The 18,505-nt window shown below is 55.0% G+C and overlaps 1 long non-coding RNA gene across 13 annotated transcripts in view; it reads left to right on the plus strand.

Annotated features, from left to right (window-relative positions):
- Window positions 1–15,226, plus strand: part of LOC104913676 (uncharacterized) — a 92,624-nt gene extending 77,398 nt beyond the window's left edge. For 6 of the 13 annotated variants that reach the window (XR_014887351.1, XR_014887340.1, XR_014887346.1 and 3 more), the window contains one exon: window positions 113–15,226. This is a non-coding gene — a long non-coding RNA (uncharacterized LOC104913676). The remainder of the gene's footprint in view (window positions 1–112) is intronic. The other 7 variants (XR_014887348.1, XR_014887352.1, XR_014887341.1 and 4 more) reach the window with 7 other exon arrangements.
- The last annotated feature ends 3,279 nt before the right edge of the window (window positions 15,227–18,505 follow it).

Here is an 18,505-nt window from a genome sequence, read left to right on the forward strand (position 1 = left end):
CTGCGTGTTTCATAAGCAATCCCAAGCAGCAAAGTTGTGCATCCTTAGACCAAAGACCTCGATTTCTCCCTTTTCTTTCATTTCTCCTTTGCAACTCTCTGACCTCTTTCAGGAAACAATTGAGACACACTGGCAGACTCATCCTCTGGTTCCACCTTACTGGAGATGCAATGCAGATGGATCCAGAACGCAGGTTAGCTTCAGTAGACCTCCAACATCTAACTGGTGGAGTCTTCAACTAGTAAACAGAGGGAATGGTTGCTCTTCTTTGCAGTTGTGAAAATGGAGCCAACAGTCAGGTGTTGGGGCAGGGATCTCTGCTGTGTGACACGGTTCCACCCAGAAACCTTTGCTGCATTAGCTCTATTGGCACACTTCATCTCTGGTTCTTGAGATGCTGCCAAGAGAGAGGTGACCCTCTTCCCTTTCCTGCCCAGAAGGTAGCAGGAGCAAGAAGGGACGGAACTGGGGATACAGCCCTGTGCCCACGCACCTCCCTGCTCACACAGGAGCGTGACCCACCAGAGGTGGCAGGTGGAAATCAAACGTAATTTGGGACTGTTGGAGCCAGGGAAGAGTGAGATGAGTCCTGGTGGGGAGACCAGCCTCACCTTTCATATTCTAATGCCTTGCCTTTGCCTGATTTGTGAGCTCTGGGGAGTCCTGCTGGGAATTCACTCGAACGGAGGCACACGCTGCCGTCCCTCGGTAAATTACACAGAGATATAATGAAGGAGGAGAAATCAGTTACTCTGTGACTGCGGCTCCCCGGGGGACCTTAATTCAAATATTTGTGGAGCTGAGCAAGTGGGGCGTTGGGGAGCCATGGAGTTGGAGTGTCTCTCCACAGGTTTCTGCAGGTGGTTGGTGATGGCAGGGCTGTGCACTGTGCGGTGGGATCCTTCCCCAAAGGGCTTTGAGCTCCTGGTGGTGTTAGCCAAGAGGAAGGTGATGAGGAAATGTGGAGCGTTGGTGCTGCATCTCCCTTGAAAACAGAGGTGCAGATGGTGGTGGTGGTTGGGATGTTTGGAACGACTGTGGGGTGATGGGGGATCTGCCCATGGCTCTGCATTGCCCCAAGCGCTGTGGCCCAGCTGGGGATAGCTCAGTCCTTGCCATGTTTCCTCCAGCTACATGGGAGCAGGACACGTGTGGGTCTTCTCCACCACCCACATGGCCATTACGTTCAGTAGTGATCATAAAAAGGATTCCATGCCATATGGCAGTAGGTGAACCCCATATTGCTCAACTTAGGCATGAGAAAATCGATTTACCTCCAGCTCCACGCCAACCTGTGCCTTCTGTGCGCCCACAGGGTCGTGGGGCATGCCTGAAACAGCAAGTCCTGCTTCACCCTGACAGCCCAGGCTGTGACTCAGTGGGGTCCACACCATCAACCCAGGTGCTCAGAGACAGCTGTACAGCCCGAATAGTGCACACAAGTGTGAGCACACGCTCCTCGCACGCCTGCTCGCACGTGCATCAGCTCTGCTGGCAGCACTGTGCCGCTCCGCTCCCATGCCGACATCCCGCACCGAGCGCACGGCACCGCGTTTGCACACACACACGCTCGCTCCAAGCAGCGCAGCTGAGCTTCGTCTCGGGATGCTGTGTACAATGGGGGCAATCCCACTCACACCCACACCCCAGTGCAAGCCCCTGCCCTCCCCTTGCACACACAGCACCTCGGGTCGGCACGCACACGCGGTACGGATCTGCGGCACGCCAACTGTTGGGAAAGGGAAAAAAAAACCCACACAGATTCAGCCGAGAGAGAGAGAGGGGGAAAGAAAGAGAGAATGACAGACTGCAATCCCCCTTGAGTGCCTATCCTCATGAATATTAATAAGATGGTAATTAAAATGCAGGGACACAGCAGGACGGATGCAGGCGCTGCCTTCGGAGCGCTGGGAACGGGGGGAGCGCGTCTTTCCAGGCAGGTTTTGATTCCGTTCTCTGATGAAAAGAAGAAAACGGAGCCTTCAACTTTAATCAGTTTAGAGTTTTTTTGACACGACATATCTTTAATTGCTGATATTTCTGCTCTCCTCAAACCCAGCTCTACCGTCTCCAGTCTAACCAGAGATAACGAACCACGGTGAAGCGCCGCAGATTCGTGCCGTGTTTACGCCTCGACTTGTTTGCTACTTTGCTGGGGTTTCACTTCTTTGCCTCAGGTTAGAGGGCACAGCCCTGGCACACCCAGCAAGGGTGAGGGGCTGGAAATGGAACCCAACATCTCTTTGTGTAGCCCCCTCCCCATAGACTTTCCCTATTGCAGCCATAGGGAAACCAACCTCTTCTGGGTGCTCATCTCCTCTTCTTGGCCATGGCTTCCTCTGGAAGATGCTTGGGGCAGGCTCACAGGTCTCTGAACAAGGGGAAGTGAAGTGTTGCTTGCTTCTGGTGAAGATCATCCACTGGGTCTGATCTGTGAATGGAAGAATGTCCAATGGGTCTCGTCCATGGATGGAGAACAATGTTGATGGGAAAATGAAGGAAGAGTGTTGTTGGTGCCCAAAGAGAATGTCTTGGGTGTGGAAGTAGGACCAGGTCAGCACAGAGATTCGGATGATGTAGGAGGGGCTTTCTGGCAAAGCGAAGAAAATAAGAACCCACAAAATACCCCATACCGGTATGACTGTTTAGTTTAGGCCAAGCCATAATGTTTGGTTTGGACAGAAAGGTTTTTGTTTCATTGTGTTTGGAGGTGGCTTATTTTCTTTAGATCTCCTCTTTTACATCGAGGTAATCTTTGAGCTGAAAGCAGTAGGTTTGCTGGAATGAAAAAAATAAAAAAAAAAACATCTTTTAGAAAATGCCCAAATACAATTTGTCATGCAAGTGATGGAAGATGGTTTGCATTTTCAAACCTGCCCAGCATACATGCCATGCGATATCCCTGCTGGAAAAGCAGAGCTGCAGTACCCTGGAGCTCTCGAGGTTTTGTTGTGCAGCAGGGCAGTGCTGGGGTATAACGAGGCCTTTTTAGGTTGGAAAAGCTGGTTCTCCAAAAGAGCAGTGCTGCACTGGCACAGCTGCCCAGGAGTGATGGGGTCACTGTCCCAGAGGTGTCCCAGAGGAGATGTGGCACTGAGGGCCGTGTCAGTGGGCGTGGTGGGGTGGGATGGAGTTGGACCTGGGGATCTGAGAGGGCTTTTCCACCCTTCATGATTCTGTGACTCTTCTCTATCACGGACCTTCCCAGAGAGGTGTGGGATCCCCTTCCCTGTACCCATCACACTCTGTGGGATGCCTGCTCAGCCCAGCTGACCATGGAGCACCTTTGCCATGAAGCCCCAGCCCACTTCCCATAGCCCATGGGCAGCAGGGGGGTCTCCCTGTCATCCTGCCCTACAGCAAAGCTGCTCCATACTGATACGAGCTGAAGCCAAGACTGATGGTGAACTGCCACTGTGTCAGCATGCATTCTTGCCCATCAGGGTGTTTGCTTTTCCATCCTTTTTAATGCATTTCGGTGTGGCAGGATTGATGAGGGGGTTATTTGCGTGTCCCTTCTTGCCTTTCAATAGGGAGGGTGTTGCAGTGTGTGCACGGGGTTGGACCCCTCTTCTTGAGGAGGAGTGGCTCTTGCATTGGCTTCCCTGGGCCATGTCAGAGCTGGGAAACATGAGGATTTCTGGAGGACGTGGAGGGGAAGGGCAGGTGGGGGACAAAGAAATGGGAGCTCAGTGAAGGGGACAGCAGAGGAAAGTGCCAGCAGCTTGGGACCAGCCAGAGCTAGGGGGAAACAAAGCAAAGCTGCTTTGGATGTCATTTTCAGTGAGGGAAAAAAGTCATTTTTATTATTTTTTTTCTTTTTTTTTTTTTTACTGCTTCCTTCTCCTCCTTCATTCTCTCCTCTCTCCTTTCTGCAGTGCTAAAACAACACTTTGAGAACTGAGAAGGGCACGGTCTGAGCCTCCCCTCAACCCCACACCTCCCAGCACTGCCGTTAAATTTGTGCTGAAAAAAGGACCAGCAAATATCAGGTTTGCCACGCGGATGCACTGACAGGGTTGGGGCACTTGTGGCAGGGACAGCCCAGAGTGACAGCCCCAGAAGCGCCCAGCAAGGGCAGGAGTGCAAAACCCCACGGTAAATGGAAGGAGAAGGCGTTGCTTTGCTGCTGAGAGAGAATTTAGGTGGCAGGGATGAAACAGAGAAGCGCTGTGCAGGGAGCGGTGCTGGGGCTGGAAGGCCGTGGGAGGGAGGTAACAGGATGGCCCCGGGTACCGCTTCCTCGTGGCACCCCTCCAGCCGTCCCCGTCACCCCCTAGTCACATCCTGCTTGCGCTGGCTCCTGCCTCATCCTGCTGCCTGCAGTTTCTCAACCCCTTTCCCTCCTGCCAGCACTTTCTGGCTGCTGGGGTTGCTGCGGGGCAGCGGGGCTGGAGGCAGCTCTTGGAGCACCGGGAGATTTAGGATCGACGTGCTCCATCCTCTCCTGTTTGACAGCAGAACTGCCATTTAAGGGAGGGTTTGGAGGAGACATCTTCCTCTTTCCAAATCCTTCTTGCCGGCTTAGCCCCCAGCCCACAGACCCTGCAGCACGGAGCATCCCGGCACCTACGGGGTCCTCGCCCTTCCCTGGTCTTCCCTGGGTCCTCGCTTTGTCCCCAGTGCCCTTTCCTCCTCTGCAGCCCCATCTCCAGAGGGACCATGCGCTGTGGGAAGGATCACATCCTGCTGCGGGACGCTCTGTGCCCTGGCAGGGTGCAGCTGGAGCTGGCACTGCTCTGCGCTAGGCTGAGCTGTCCTGGCCTCCAAGTGCTTCTGCAACAGCCAGGAGATCTCAACGGGAGTTCTTAGTGGAGCAGGGAGATGCTGCAGCACAGCAGCAAGCTGGAGCTATGGGGAGGGAGGGACTCTGCCACGGACTTTCTGGGCTAACCTTGGTCAAGACAGCTTTCTCCCCGCATGTTTGTTTTTTTTTTACCCAAACACAACGCTGCCTTTGCTAGCTGTGCTGGTGCAGAGGCTGATTCCCAGCACCCCGGAGGAGGGCTGCTGGCTGCTGCCACAGCACTGCACTGCAGCAGCTCTGAACTCAGTGCACCGTGCTCGGGGTCTCAGCCCCATTGCGGAGCTGCGGCCGCAGAGCTGGGACCGCTGGGACCCCCATCCACATCCTGCAGGTCCCCGCTTTGCTCCATCACCCAGCGCTGAGGCCTGGGGCGACCGGCGTCGCTTTGGGGTTTTGGCACACGGGGAATGCAAGTGGGTGGGGGAGGCACTTCCACGATCCCCACCGTTAGGGAGCACAGCGCCCGGGGTGCTGCGTTTTGCCCCCAACAGAAGGCAGGGAACATACGGAGGAGATGGTTGCACCCGCCCGGGGCTCAGGGATGGGGCTGCTGGGTGCTGGCGTGGTGCATCCCTCCTTCCCCATCCCTCTTCCCCACGCGCAGGGCAACGTGGCCACGCACGGAGCCAACCAGCAGCGATGCGAGGAGGGTCGCAGCTCAGCGGGGCGGCTCTGGGCTCCCCGCTCTTCCCTCCAGACCACGCAACGGTTAAATTCCTTTCCAGCTGAGCTGGCAAGCAGAGCCCGAGCATATTAGTCAGATCCCTGTAGGGGGTGGGGAGGAGGAAGGAGCGAGCAGCGAGGAGGGGCCGCAGCCCAGCGCCGGGCTGAGCTATTCTCCGGGGCGAGAGCGGGGAGGCAGCGCAGCAGGAGTTGCCGCTTCCCAGAAACTTGATTATTTTTAACCCAGGAAGAAAAAAATAAAATAAAATAAAAAGGAAGGAAGGAAAGCGGGCAGATTTAAAAAAAAAAAAAAAAAAAGAGTGGGGGTAAATCTAAAGGAATTGGAAAACATGAGGTTGGCGTCAGCACACAGCTTTGCAGAGGGGAGAGAAGGGGCACAGAGGTTCAGGCTGCCCTGGGATGGGGATGGAGTACGGAGCCCCACTGGAGCTGCCCCTGCTGAGCCCAGCAGAGCTGCCCTGTGAAGGAGAAAGCAAGGTCTTCTTTCTCACACTGCTTAACCACGTGTAGATGGGAGCCTGGGCAAAGTGCAGAGACATCTCGGTGTTGTTCCCACTGCATGACACGGTTGTGTTGGGTCTGAGGTGCAGAGCCTTGGAGCAGTTGTTCCAAAGCCCCGCAGCTGGAAGAGCACTGGGGATCTGCTGCCCCAGTCAGGAGCTGCACTGCGGGCACAGGCACTGCAGTGTGGATGGGACACGGTGCACAAAGTGCCCTGTGAAGGTCAAACCTTTTCTGACCCAAACCCTCCCCATGTATTTGTATGACTGCAGCGCCTGCACTTGGTTGGAAACTCAATGTCTTCAATGGCTGTAGCACCAGTCCAAAGCATTACAAACCATGGGCCCTTCCAAGAAATATCTGCAGTCCCCCACTGTGCTGCCCAGGGTGGTACTGGGACTCCTGAGCTGCTGTTCTCAGTTCTAAACTGAGCTCCATGGGGAACACCACGTGAGGAAATGTCCTGTATCCACAGACACAGTGTGGAAACAGGGCCTCCCTGAGGAGGTTCTTCCATGTTGGACCTCTGTGGGACTTCTGCTGTCACCAGCTCTGCTCTGCTGTGCCCAGATCCTGGATGGGGCTGGTGGTGTCCACATGATGGCATCAGAACCATCATCGCAATGGAGAAGAAGCCCTTAGTTTTGCAGACACAGCCAGGCCAGGTCAGAAAGAGGATCCCGTTCCCCAAAGGCAAAGAAGTGACAATGGCAATCAGTTCAGCTGAACAGAGAGAGTTTGGAACAGGCAGCAAGCACCCCTCAAACTGGAGAGAAAACAAAACCCTTGACAAAGGCACTGCTGATCTGTTGGCTCCATGTGGGGCTGCTGAGGGTCTTCGTGCTGGTTTGGTCCATGGAGCAACGTCACCCCATCATGTCCCACCAACAGGCTCAGCAGTGCATGCCCCATCCCTGGAGCTGCTCAAGGCCAGGCTGGATGTGGCTCTGGGCAATGTGATCTGATGGTTGGCAACCAGCCCACAGCACGGGGGCTGGAACTGGATGATCTTTGAGGTCCCTTCCAACCAAACCATTGAATGACTCGGTGAAAACATGTGGCTCACTGGGTGCAAAAGTGCCAAGCCTTCCTCCTCACCTCTTCCTCTCCCAAACCCCAAGGGCCTTCATTGGGGAGCTCCCCCACGCTGGCACAAGGAAGGGCCCTGGGGATGGGCCAGGAACAGCTTCCACCCCACGGCTGCAGCAGGATGGGGCTCGCAGCATCGCCGCCCTACTGCATGCCCACAGGGCTGGGGTTTGCCGGGGGGCTGGGGTGGCAGAGGGCCCTCCGAAGAGCCCCTCTTGCTGCAGGCAGCCTAGTGCACTGCTCGCACGGTATTTTTTTCTTCCTCGCTCTTTGTTAAGCTCCCTTTCAGCTGAAATGGCAATGCCTGGGTGTTCTGAGCTGACAATAATTGCTGCAGTCTAGACACTGTCTGGTATGAGGCACGGGGAATCAAAGAGGCCCCTTCTCTCGCAGCGACTTTCACACATGCTCCCTTGCTTGGGCTCCTTCCTTCTCCCTCTCCCATGTTCCCTTGGTCTTTGCCTTCTTTTTTTTTTTTTTTAATTTTTTTTATTGCTCCCCTCTATCTGCATCGCGCAGAGCTGGAGGAGAAGCGTCAGCATCTTCCCCCACGCGTGCTCCCTCTCCGCCGTCTGTTCCATGCTCCCCCTCTCCCTCTCTCTCTCCCTTTCTCATCTGTCTCCTCTCTCTCCTTCCTCCACTCTTACCTTTATGCTATTCCCTTCCTCCCAAAGTTAGCAGAGCAGCGAGAGGGTGGGGGCTGGCTCTGCAGGAGTTTAACTCCTTCCTTACCCTCTCGAAGCTCTCCCCTTCCTGCTGAGCCCCTCCTGGCTGTGGAAGCCCCTACCCACCCCATCCCTGGTTCCACAGGAGGTGCCTGGTTGTGCTGGAGTCAGATGCAGCTTCATGCCCCGATACCATGGGCATGGAATCATCCCTTCCTGCACCATTCCTTGGCCAACAGCATGGTCAATGGGAAGGAGTGTCCATTGGGGACCCATAGGAAGGGGTGTCTATTGGGGGCCCATAGGAAGGGATGTCCATTGGGGGCCCATGGTAAGGGGAGTCCATTGAGGGCCCATAGGAAGGGGTGTCCACTGGGGGAAGTCCCTCACATCTCAGCACTGCAGTGGTGCAGAGCTGGGGAGGTGTGCAGCTCCTCCATCACCTCCATGCCCAACAAGAAGGCAGCCAATGTGGGAGGTGTGGGAGAGCACCTCGCTGCCACACCTCCACTGGTGAGCACACACAGCACTCAGGAGCAGCAGCTGTTCCCCAGCAAATATTTGCTGGGGTGCAGATGTGTCCCAGCTGCAGGAAACCCATCATTGCCTCTTTGGGTACTTGGGTTGCTCCTTCCACCCACGGCAAAGCAATGGGAAATCTCCAGGCATGCACCCAGACCTCTTTAGGTGCTGCCTCAGTCTGTGTGTTGCAGTTCCAATCATGCCCAGGACTTATAGTGCTATAATGCTATTAACAGATCATTTCTAGCACACTTCTGGACTTCTCTTAATCTCTGCTCCCTGCACATATAGTCGCTTTTTCTGCAAAGCCCAACTAAATATTGCTGAATTCTCATATGTGTGTTTTGATTGCTCTCAAATGCTTTCACCGGAGGGGAAACTGAGGCAAGGCACAGGGCAGCCATCTGCCAGCCCTGTGGGACGTGGAGCTGCTCTGCAGCCCCGCTTGCACTGCCCAGCATCTCAGTGGCGGCGGTGCTGCTCGCCTACCACAGGAAAGTCACATTAGGAAAGTATGCAATGTATTTTTAACTGTCTATAATGCAATTTAGCAGCTGGAAGGGAGGACGAAAGCCAACCCCGTGCGACCAGCCAGATCTCTGCTGTCCATGAGCAAGCTCTCGGTGGACGCGGTGTTATTCTGTCAGGCTGGGGACCTTGTTTGGGAAAAGGGCAGGGAAGGGCCGTGTCCTCAAAGCCGGGCTCTGTCTCAAGCCAAGGGGTGACGGAGCTTGGGGACCTTGCTGGGGCAAAGCAATGCTGGTGGTGTGACAGAGCAGGAGAGGAGACAGCCCCAGGGGAGGGAAACAACTGCTAGAGGTCAGCGGCAGAGCCAGGAATAAAATCCAGGTGTGCTGAGCTGGCACTGGGTTTGTATTCTTGCACATGGGTGTGTGCAACACTGCTGTCCCCAGGTGCAGAGAGAGCTTCCCAAAGCCACCGGTGCCCTCCAGAGCTCCACTGCAAGCTGTGGGGCAGCAAATCTGCAGGATCTGGGGGGAGAGATCTGGGGTCTCTGTTCTCTGGAGCATCCCACACAGCACTGCTGGGTCTGGGCCCCGCTGGAAGGATGCTGATAAGGCAGCGAGGATAAAAACACTGCCTTTATTTTGAAGCTTATCTCCAAATCCTAATGAAAACAGATGAAGAGGGAAGGCAGGGACATCAGAGGTGCAATGGGGCTGGGCGATGCTGTGCAGCAGAATGCGGCTGGGTTGGGAGTCCAGTTGGCTCCAGCATGAGATGCAGCACAGGGGGAGTGTGAGATTACAGTAAAGCTTTGGGGCAAACCCAAGGAGCTGGGGCACAACTCTTGGGTCCCACACATGGGGGGAGAAAAGCTGGAGTGGCTGCAATCTCTCTTCCTGCCCCACCAACAGCCTGAAACTGAGAATCCACTCTTAATAAGGGGCTCGATGAGGAAGAGAAACCTTGAAACCAAGGAAACAAGGGAAGCAAAAGGGGAAAAAATCCTTTGCAAGGGGTGATGAAGAGGGAACATTTGGCAGGTTGGGATGTCTGCTCCAGCAGATGTCCCATCTCAGAGTGGCATCAGCTGCAGCCTGGGGCAATGCTGTAGGAGAGCGCAGGGGGTGGGATGGAAGGGGGGAGCAAAGGGCTGTGGGGAAGCTGTACGAAGGTTCCACCGAAGGAAATCCTTCCTTGCCAGATTTGGGACACCCCCCAAATAGGGGCAGCGACACACGCCCTCCGTGGTCGCCGTGGGACACAGGGCAGCGTCTGGGTGACCCACAGCAAACTATGGGGAGGGAGGCACAACCCCATCTGTCCCCATTCAGAGCTGCGCTATGGGGCGCACACCCCCGTCCCTCTCCTGTCCCCATAGCTCAGTGCCCGGCCCCACTCGGTGCTGCGGGACCGTAACGCGATATTTCCCCGCGCGTCCCCCGGAGGGTTTTTTCCATTACACAGAACGGAGCTGCCTGCGCGCCCGGCTCCCCCGCCTGCAACCTCTGGCACCGCTTTTCCAGCGGCACATTGTGCAAATGTAACCTTTCAGCAAAGCCACTCCTACGGCAGGAAGCCGTGGGGCCTCGGCTGCTGCCAGGAACGCAGCCGGCTCGGAGCTGGAAGGCAGCCCGTTAATCAGAGCCGGCTGACAGCAAAGCACACATCCTGGGCAACAGATTTCTGCTCCCGCTCCCTCGCGCTCAGCCTCGCCTCGCCGTGCCTGCATCGCTCCTGGCTCGGCTGCTTTCTGCCAGCCCTTCTGCCTCCCCCTCCTCTTCCTCCTCCTGGGGTGTCCGGCAGGGTTTGCTCCTTGCTGTGCATGGGGACAGTTATCAGCCTGGGGGTCCTGCTGAGGATGGGGCCAGGGGGTGTTTGGTGGGGCTCTTCCCTGTGGTCACGGCACCCGCAGGACCCCCTGCAGACAGCACTTAGAACCACACCTCAGCATTGTACCATCACCATATGGAGCGCTGTGCTCATGGTGCTGGCCTGGCTGATGGAAACCCATTGTGGCTATGAGGTGTGGGGCCATGGGGTGTGGGGCTATTCCAGAACCCCCAGCCCTCCCCAGGCACTGGGGACACCCAGCCGTGTGTTGGAGACAACTTTGGGAAAGTGCCTTGCCAGCCTCCAGCTCACCATCACAACCAAACGGGAGCTTTTGTATGAGCTCAGACAACATGGCAGGATTCTACTTGGCTCATACCCGAGCTTTCTCCAGTTACATCTGCACTCGTGCCCAGTTACATCTACACTGAAGCCCAGCAAAGGGCAAAGTGTGAAGAAGAAGCCCCACCATCACTGTCCCCATGCAATGGGCTCTATATCTTTTGCATCTGGTTTCTTCCGGGACTTGAAACACGAAAGTGCTGCTCTGTAGTGTCTGTTTTTGTGTTGTTTCCAGCCCAGCTGGAATCAGGAGGCACTAGAAAATGGAGAGATGGGGGTAAAAAAAAAAAAAAAAAGAAAAGAAAAAAATCGATCTGGCAAGAGTCCATCTTCCTGCCGAATCCACCGAATCCAGGATGCTCGTGCCTTGCTCATCCCAACCCATCCTCTCATGCCCAAATGGGTTTGGGGATGCTGCACAAAGCATGGCCCCACTGCTGGCGTCGAAGCCATCCCTGCATTTATTTCACCTTTTCCTCTGGTTGCGAATTGTCCGGGAGCAGATGGCGATTTTCTCAAGTGTATCCGTTATTCGAAGTCGCTCACCGAGACAGGGATGGCTCACACAAACCCGGCCCCCCTGCAAAGCCATCATTTGGTCTTTCCATCTGCCCAGCCACTGCGTTTGGTGTGGGTTTCAGCCAGCTCCGTGGGGCAGAGTGGGACAGCACAGCCCTACACGTTCATCCCCTTAACTATGGGACATGGAGCCGTGACGGCCAGGGCAGCTTGGGGGTGGAAAGCAATCCCTGGAGCTGGGGGGACCCTCTCCTTATGAGCCCTCTGAATGGGCTCCTAGGCCCATCTGCTGCCACATTCTGGCTGCATTTTTCCATTTTCCCTTCCCAGTCCTCTCCTTCTCCCCTCTGCAAAAGCAGCCATGGGGCCGGGAGCTGCCTTGCAGGGATGGGGCAGTGCGCTGTAACCGGAGCCCGTTGGGACCCCCTGCGCAGCCCCACTCCAGGAATGTTGCTCCGAGGGGGGCTGCCAAGGGCTGACAAAGGGGGAACCGCTTTGAAATGCAGCTTGCTGTCCCTCCCCCGTGGCTTAAACAAATACCCCCCGGCTCAGGGGGTGCCTCCCCGCATCCCACAGCCTTTTGTTGCCAAGCTTTTGTCTGGGGTGTGGAGAAAGGGCTGGGACCCCCCCAGCCTCCCCCAGGACACCCATGTAGATGGGGTCTGGGATGCTGAGTGTGGGGCTGAGAGTGGCTCAGTGTCCCATCATAGGGCCTGGGGACACTGTGAGCCCTGCTGCCTGCTGTCCCTCCTGTCCCATCCCCATGGCATCTCACCATAGGCACAGTCTTTGGGTCTCCACATGAGAACTACCATCAGCCTGTGCCATTCCTGTGTGCCAGTCTGCATTCAGCATCCAGCTGCCATATGAGGGGGCCCAAACCCAAAGCTTGGGGATGTTTCAGAGCCCACTGCCTGTAGGATTCCATTAAGGGACTTCAATTTCGCATTCCCAAAGGCACTTCACGGACCCTTTTCCCTTTTGGGGAAAATAGTTGGGGGAAAATCCTTTGAGGGGGGGTTGAACAACCCCAAAATGCCCAAGCAAATGCCCAAGGACATGGCAGCGCTGGCCTCCAGCCATTGTGCCACGCAAAAGAACCTCCTGAATTAATCGCAGGAAAGGTGAAACTCAAAATGAACCCCTTGGAAACCAGACCCAGACTGCTCCAACCCCTCCAAGGCACGAAGACAACAGAAGCCCCCAACTGCTGCCCACATCCCTCCATGCTGCCCCAAAGGTGGGAGATGCCCCGAGACACCCCAACCAGTGCAAATGGGAGCACAGTGGGAAGGTTGGGTTGGGTTGGGGTTGGGCAGAGCCCGTTTATCCCTCTGCTTTTGGGGGTGAGTGCATGGGAGGATCCCTGGGGGGGCACTCAGTCCTTCTCTGTCCACGGGACGGCGGTGGGTGAGTGCAGTGCATGGCTGTGTCCCCGGGGAGCAGCGGCCCCGCAGCCCCGCGCCGCGCTCGTCACCCAGACAAGAGATCAATAACTAATTTCACTGCAGCAGCAGCGCGGGTTTTTTTCCAATAATTGTGAGCCGGCGGTTGGGAATGAGGCTCTCAGCACCGCTCCACACTAACCTGCGCCCGATCAATCGCCACACCGCTGGGGCAGCAGGAAAACTCATTTTTCTCTTTTTCTCTCCTCTCAGCCTCCTCCTCTTTTCACCGCTCCCTCCTTGGGCACGGCAGCTCCGGATCCGGCCCCTCACCTGGGGGGCTGTGCTGGGTGTCCCCCACGTGCAGTGGCCGTGTGCTGCTCTTCCCATTTCCTGCAGGACAGACCCCGTGCCAAGCGCAGGGCGCAGCATCTGTCCTCATCCAGGAGCACTGTGGAGCTGTGGTTACGGAGCTGTGCCTTTCGGTGGCCAGCTGGTGCCTTTGTGTTGCCCATACATGTTCAGTGATGCAGTAGGAGATCTTTGGGATGCTGTGGGGTTGGTCTGATGCTGGCTGTGAGTCTCGGCTGGAGTTCCTCCCTTGTTATCCATCTCTTCAGTATCTGAGCCCCTGCTGTGCCTCAGTTTCCCCGCACATATCCTGTACGGCTGGGCACAGCTCCCTGAGCTGCCCACGGTCCCTGTGCTCTGGATCCCATCACATAGGATGTAGCAAAGAGCTCAGTGCTGGGCCCTGATGCCAGTCTCTGGAGTCTCAACATCCACACACCCAGAAGGCATTGAGGAACGGTGCAATGTGCAGCATCCCCTGCTTGTGTGCTTTGTCCCAGCTGGGGGATGGTGCTAATGGGGGTGCAGAGCCCACCCTGAGCCCCATCCCTGTGCTGGTGGGGTATTTCCATGTCCTTCTAGTGAACCAGCACATGACTCCCCTGGTTAATATTTGCCTTAACCTTCTTTCCACACATTGGTTTGTGTTTGCATTATGCCCAGGCCACGGTGCTCAAGAACGCAGGGTGCTTGCAGGGCTCCCCCCATGAGCAGCAGTGTCCCCCAGCCATGGCTAAGGTCATTCTTCATGGGTTTCCCAGCAGCACTGGGGCCTCCATCATTTCTCTCCCATTTAATCCCATGAATTAAACACCGCCTTCACCGCAGAGCGCCGAGTGGTGCCGGCGTAATGTCCAAGTTTTATGACTTGCCTTGAAGGCACCTATTGATTGGGGTCCTCTCTGGATGATGGAGCTTTTAGTGCATCCTGGGCTGTCCAAGCAGGGCTGGATCCTCAGCCCATGGGGCTCAGCAGCGCCGTGCCATCACGTCCCAGTGCCCCATCTCTGTGGATCCCGGGGAGAGGCAGCAGGCAGGGCCCTCAGTGCCCACACGGCGCCTTTAAGAAGCCCACAACCAGCTCCAGGAACACGAGCTCAAGGTCACAGTGGGAAACCTGCGGACTTGGCAGCGAGGAGAGGAGAGCGGGCGGAGGGAAGGAGGAGGGAGGAGGGAAGCAGCCGGGGATAAAACCCAAATTCTGGCGAGGGAGAGGGGACGGAGGGGAGCAGGGAGGTGGGGTGCAAGGGGTTCCACCCAGGGGTGCCCAGCTGCGGCCCCTTGAGGCCCTGTGCCCCGTCCCCTGGTGCAGTGCCCAGATGCCCTCTGGGAGGTTTGGGGTTACCGAAGGCACTGGGAATGAGGCAGCTACTCCTGGTCTGGGTTTGGAGATGCCCGATTTTAATTTTCATCAGCAGAATTAATCTGCAGAGCTGTTCCCCCCCCCCTTTTCTCCCCTCCCCTTCCTTTCCTTGCTGGTTTCGACGGAGAATTTGATCACTTCTCCCAGGAGCTCGGCACCATTAACATTCACTCCTGGCGCGCGCGAGCCGCGCTGCATCGCCAAGCGCATCGCAGGCTGCGGGCTGTGGGATGTGGGAAGTGGGAGGTGGGCACCTCGACCCCCGTGAGCAGCCCCAGCCCTTGGCCTGGCACCATCCTCACCCCCACCGAGCCAGGGAGGGGCTGCTTTATTTCTGTGCCTGGAAATGTAGGAAAATGAAGGGCGCAGAGTAGGACCAGGGGGTGCTGCCCTTCCCCTGCTTCCAGCCAGCCTTGGGCTCAGACCTGGAGGTGTCCGGAGGGTCCTGGCCTCAGGGTTTGCTCTGCAGCTGCTGGGACACCTGGGGCCATCCAATACAATGGAAGCCAGAAAGTGCTCTGGTGGTAGGATCCAAATCTTGCACATTTCACATTTTAAGGGATGCGAAGTGGTCACCCTGGGCTGCCTCAGAGTTGCATAAAGTTATAGACTTTGTTTTGTTGTTGTTGTTGTTGTTGTTGTTGTTGTTTTTGTTTGTTTGTTTTTCTTTGCTAAAGATTAATAAAGAATTAATTCCTTATTGTTGTTATTATTACTCCATCACTGTCGCTATCACTGCTACCATTACCATTACCATTGTTATTACTATTGCCATTGCTGCTATTGTGCTATTGCTGCTATTGATGCTATTGCTATAACTATTGCCATTTCTATTGCTACTATTTCCATTCCCATTCCCATTCCTGTTCTCACTCCTGTTTCTCTTCCTATTCCAATTCCTATTCCATACTGCTGCCCCTTGCATGACTTGCAGTTTCCCTGACACCAGCACAGACCCCCCTGGGATGATGCCCTCTGGCGCTGAGGTGCCCCCCGTGCTGCAGCAGCAGCAGGAGCTCCATCATTCCCTCCATCAGTGTGGGGCTGCATCCTCCCCATGTACAGATGATGGCAATTTTTCCCCTTTCTGGCTATGGCCCCATGCATTGAGCCCAGCCATGCCGCTCCTCGAGGGCACGGAGGCATTCACCGAAGCAAGAAGGCAAGTGCTTTCTTTTTAGCCTCGCTTTAACAAGTATTAATTAATAAAAGAGTAAACACTAATCCCGAAATGACACAAACTGCATTGCTTGAAACAAATGTTTTGGGACCTGTCTGTGCTGGGATTTACAGCCACGTGGGTTAATGGGTGCTAAGTCATTGCTCGGACTGCAAGGAGAAGCTGAGCTGGCGAGGGGCTCTGCATGCTGCTCAGCCTGGCATCGGCTGCACAGGGTGCTGGGGCTGTGCTGGGGCTGTGCTGGGCTGTGCTGGGCTGTGCCGTGCCGTGACCTCCTCCGGTGGGAGGTGTGGATCCACTCAGTGCTTGGAGAAATGGTGCCCCCACCCAGCAATGGCTTTAACCATAGAGCGCTGCAAGAGCGACCAGAGAGTCACCCTTGCCTACTGCCAACCTCCAACCCGTGTGGGTGCAGGGGAGGCTGGGGGCTGAAGGCAGGGACTCACGTATCTTGAGAGGGGCCCAGAGAGGCAGGCTGTCAAGACAGATCCAGGCTGGGTTTTCTTCATTCTTTCTCCTCTATCGTGCAGGCTGGGGAGCTGCTGCCTGTTCACATGCTGCTCCAGTCAGTCCTGCTCCAGGCTGAGCTGCACAGCCAGCGTGAGTCGGCACTGGGAACTGGGAAACTGTTTCATGTGCACACTGCATCCTCCCTGAGCACACGTTGCATCCTCTCACTGCACACTGCATCCTCTCTGGGCACGCATTGCATCCTCCCACCAACCACTGCATCCTCCTTCTGAGCACTGCATCCTCCCCAACGTGTTCACTGCACACTGACTGGGGCAGGACCACAACAACAACTGGGTGCTCCGTTCCCCCCATGCTGGGAGGGCTCCCCTTCATCCCATGTACTCAGCCCTGTTTCAGGAGGGCTGGGAAGGGGAGGCTTGTGGGGGCTGCAGGGCTGGAAGCCCCTGCTCTGGGGGTCGGCTCCCTGCGCATCGCCTCTCCGTGCCGTTCTGCAGCGCCTTGCTTCCTATCATGGAATTTTAATTTGGTTAGTTGAGTTCTTTAAACAGTGTGAACTTGCTAAGTGCTTTGCATATTTTATACTCATGAGTAACATTTATCAAACAGAAAGTACAATTAATCAAATAAGGAGCTTTTGTAACCCGGAGCGATTTCCCTTCGCCCTCATCTCACCCTCCGCATCCCCTTCTCTCCCTGCCACTGCCCCATCTGGAAACACATATATACTGGTATATATACACCGATACACATATTACAAGTATTTTATGTATATATAGATATATTTATGTCTACACATGTTCGTATAGATGCATGTATCCATGTACCTATATCTTACTTCTGTGTAAATACACACGTATGTAGGTATGGTATAGGATACATGTATGCATAAATGTGTGAGTATATACATATATGTGTACATACATAGATATGTGGTCCAATTAAACTGTATCTATATATATACATGCACACAATATTTTATTCATAAAATTATATGGCCAGTCTATAGAGAGAATGTTTATATATGAACTGATCTAGCTAATAACCAGTATCTGGTAGCTGTCACCTGCCATCTAGTATAATATATAGCATATACTCTATAACATATAGCAAAGAGCATATAGCATATAGCACATAATATCTAGCATATAGTGTATAACATATAGTGTATAGCATATAGTGTATAACATACAGCTGGTGCTGGGCACCCATGGTGCCACCACCTGCACGATGGTGGCTCCCAGCAGCACAAGGAGAGCACTGACCTAATTTGTTGTGACGTCCCAAACCCACTGCAGTGCAGTGCTGGAGGTGTGGGGCACAGGGCAGTGTGTGTGGGGTGTGGGATCCCCCAAGTCCCCCCGGATTGTTGGCACCTGAGTGGGGCACGCAGCACGCTGATCACTGGGAACAACGCGTGCAGTGCTGGTCAACTCACCTCCAAGTGGTAGTGTGAAATTAATTAGAATTAATTAATCAGAAAAGGGTAATAGGGGTGATTAAGTACCTGGGGGAAAAAAAAATCCTGAATGTTGTAGGAATGGTGATTGCCTCGAATGGAGGGGAGTGAGAGGTCAGTGCTAAGGAACAGATGGGGTGGGGATGGGGTCTGGGGGGGCTCAGTGCACGGGGATCACACAGTGATTGGGGCTGGGCAGAGGGGAAGGGAAGGGGAAAAATGGGAAAGGGAAGGAAAGGGAAAAGAAAAAAAATTACAGTGGAAGGGGAGAAAAGGGTAAGGGAAAGGAGAAAAAGAAGGGAAAATGAAAGGGAAGAGAGGAAGGGGAAAGGGAAAAAGGAAGGATGAAAAGGAAAAGAAGAAGGGAAAGAGGAAAAGGAAAAGGAAAAGGAAAAGGAAAAGGAAAAGGAAAAGGAAAAGGAAAAGGAAAAGGAAAAGGAAAAGGAAAAGGAAAAGGAAAGGGAAAGGGAAAGGGAAAGGGAAAGGGAAAAGGAGGGAAGTGAAAGAGAAAAAAGGCAAAGAGAAACGGGAAATAGGAAAGAGAAAGGGGAGGAAAAAGGAAAGAAATGGGAAAAGGGAAAGGAAAAGGAAAAAAAAAAAGAAAAAAGGGAAAAGGAAAGAAAAGGGGAAAGGAAAAGGGAAAAGGGAAAAGGAAAAGGGAAAAGGAAAAGGGAAAAGGAAAAGGAAAGGCTCGCGGAGCTGCCCAGCCCTCGGCCGAGCCGTGCCACGCTGCCCTGCTCCCCCGGCTTCGCACTCAGGGCCGAAAGCCGCACTCCGAGCGCGGCACAGCGCGCAGGCTGAGGGCTGCGGGCACGCGGTGCCGCTCCGCGCCGTGACGGCCGCCCATGGACGCGCGCTGCGCTGCGCTC

Source organism: Meleagris gallopavo, chromosome 19 (assembly GCF_905368555.1).
Source record: "Meleagris gallopavo chromosome 19, MGAL_WU_HG_1.1, whole genome shotgun sequence".
NCBI classification, from domain to species: Eukaryota; Metazoa; Chordata; class Aves; order Galliformes; family Phasianidae; genus Meleagris; species Meleagris gallopavo.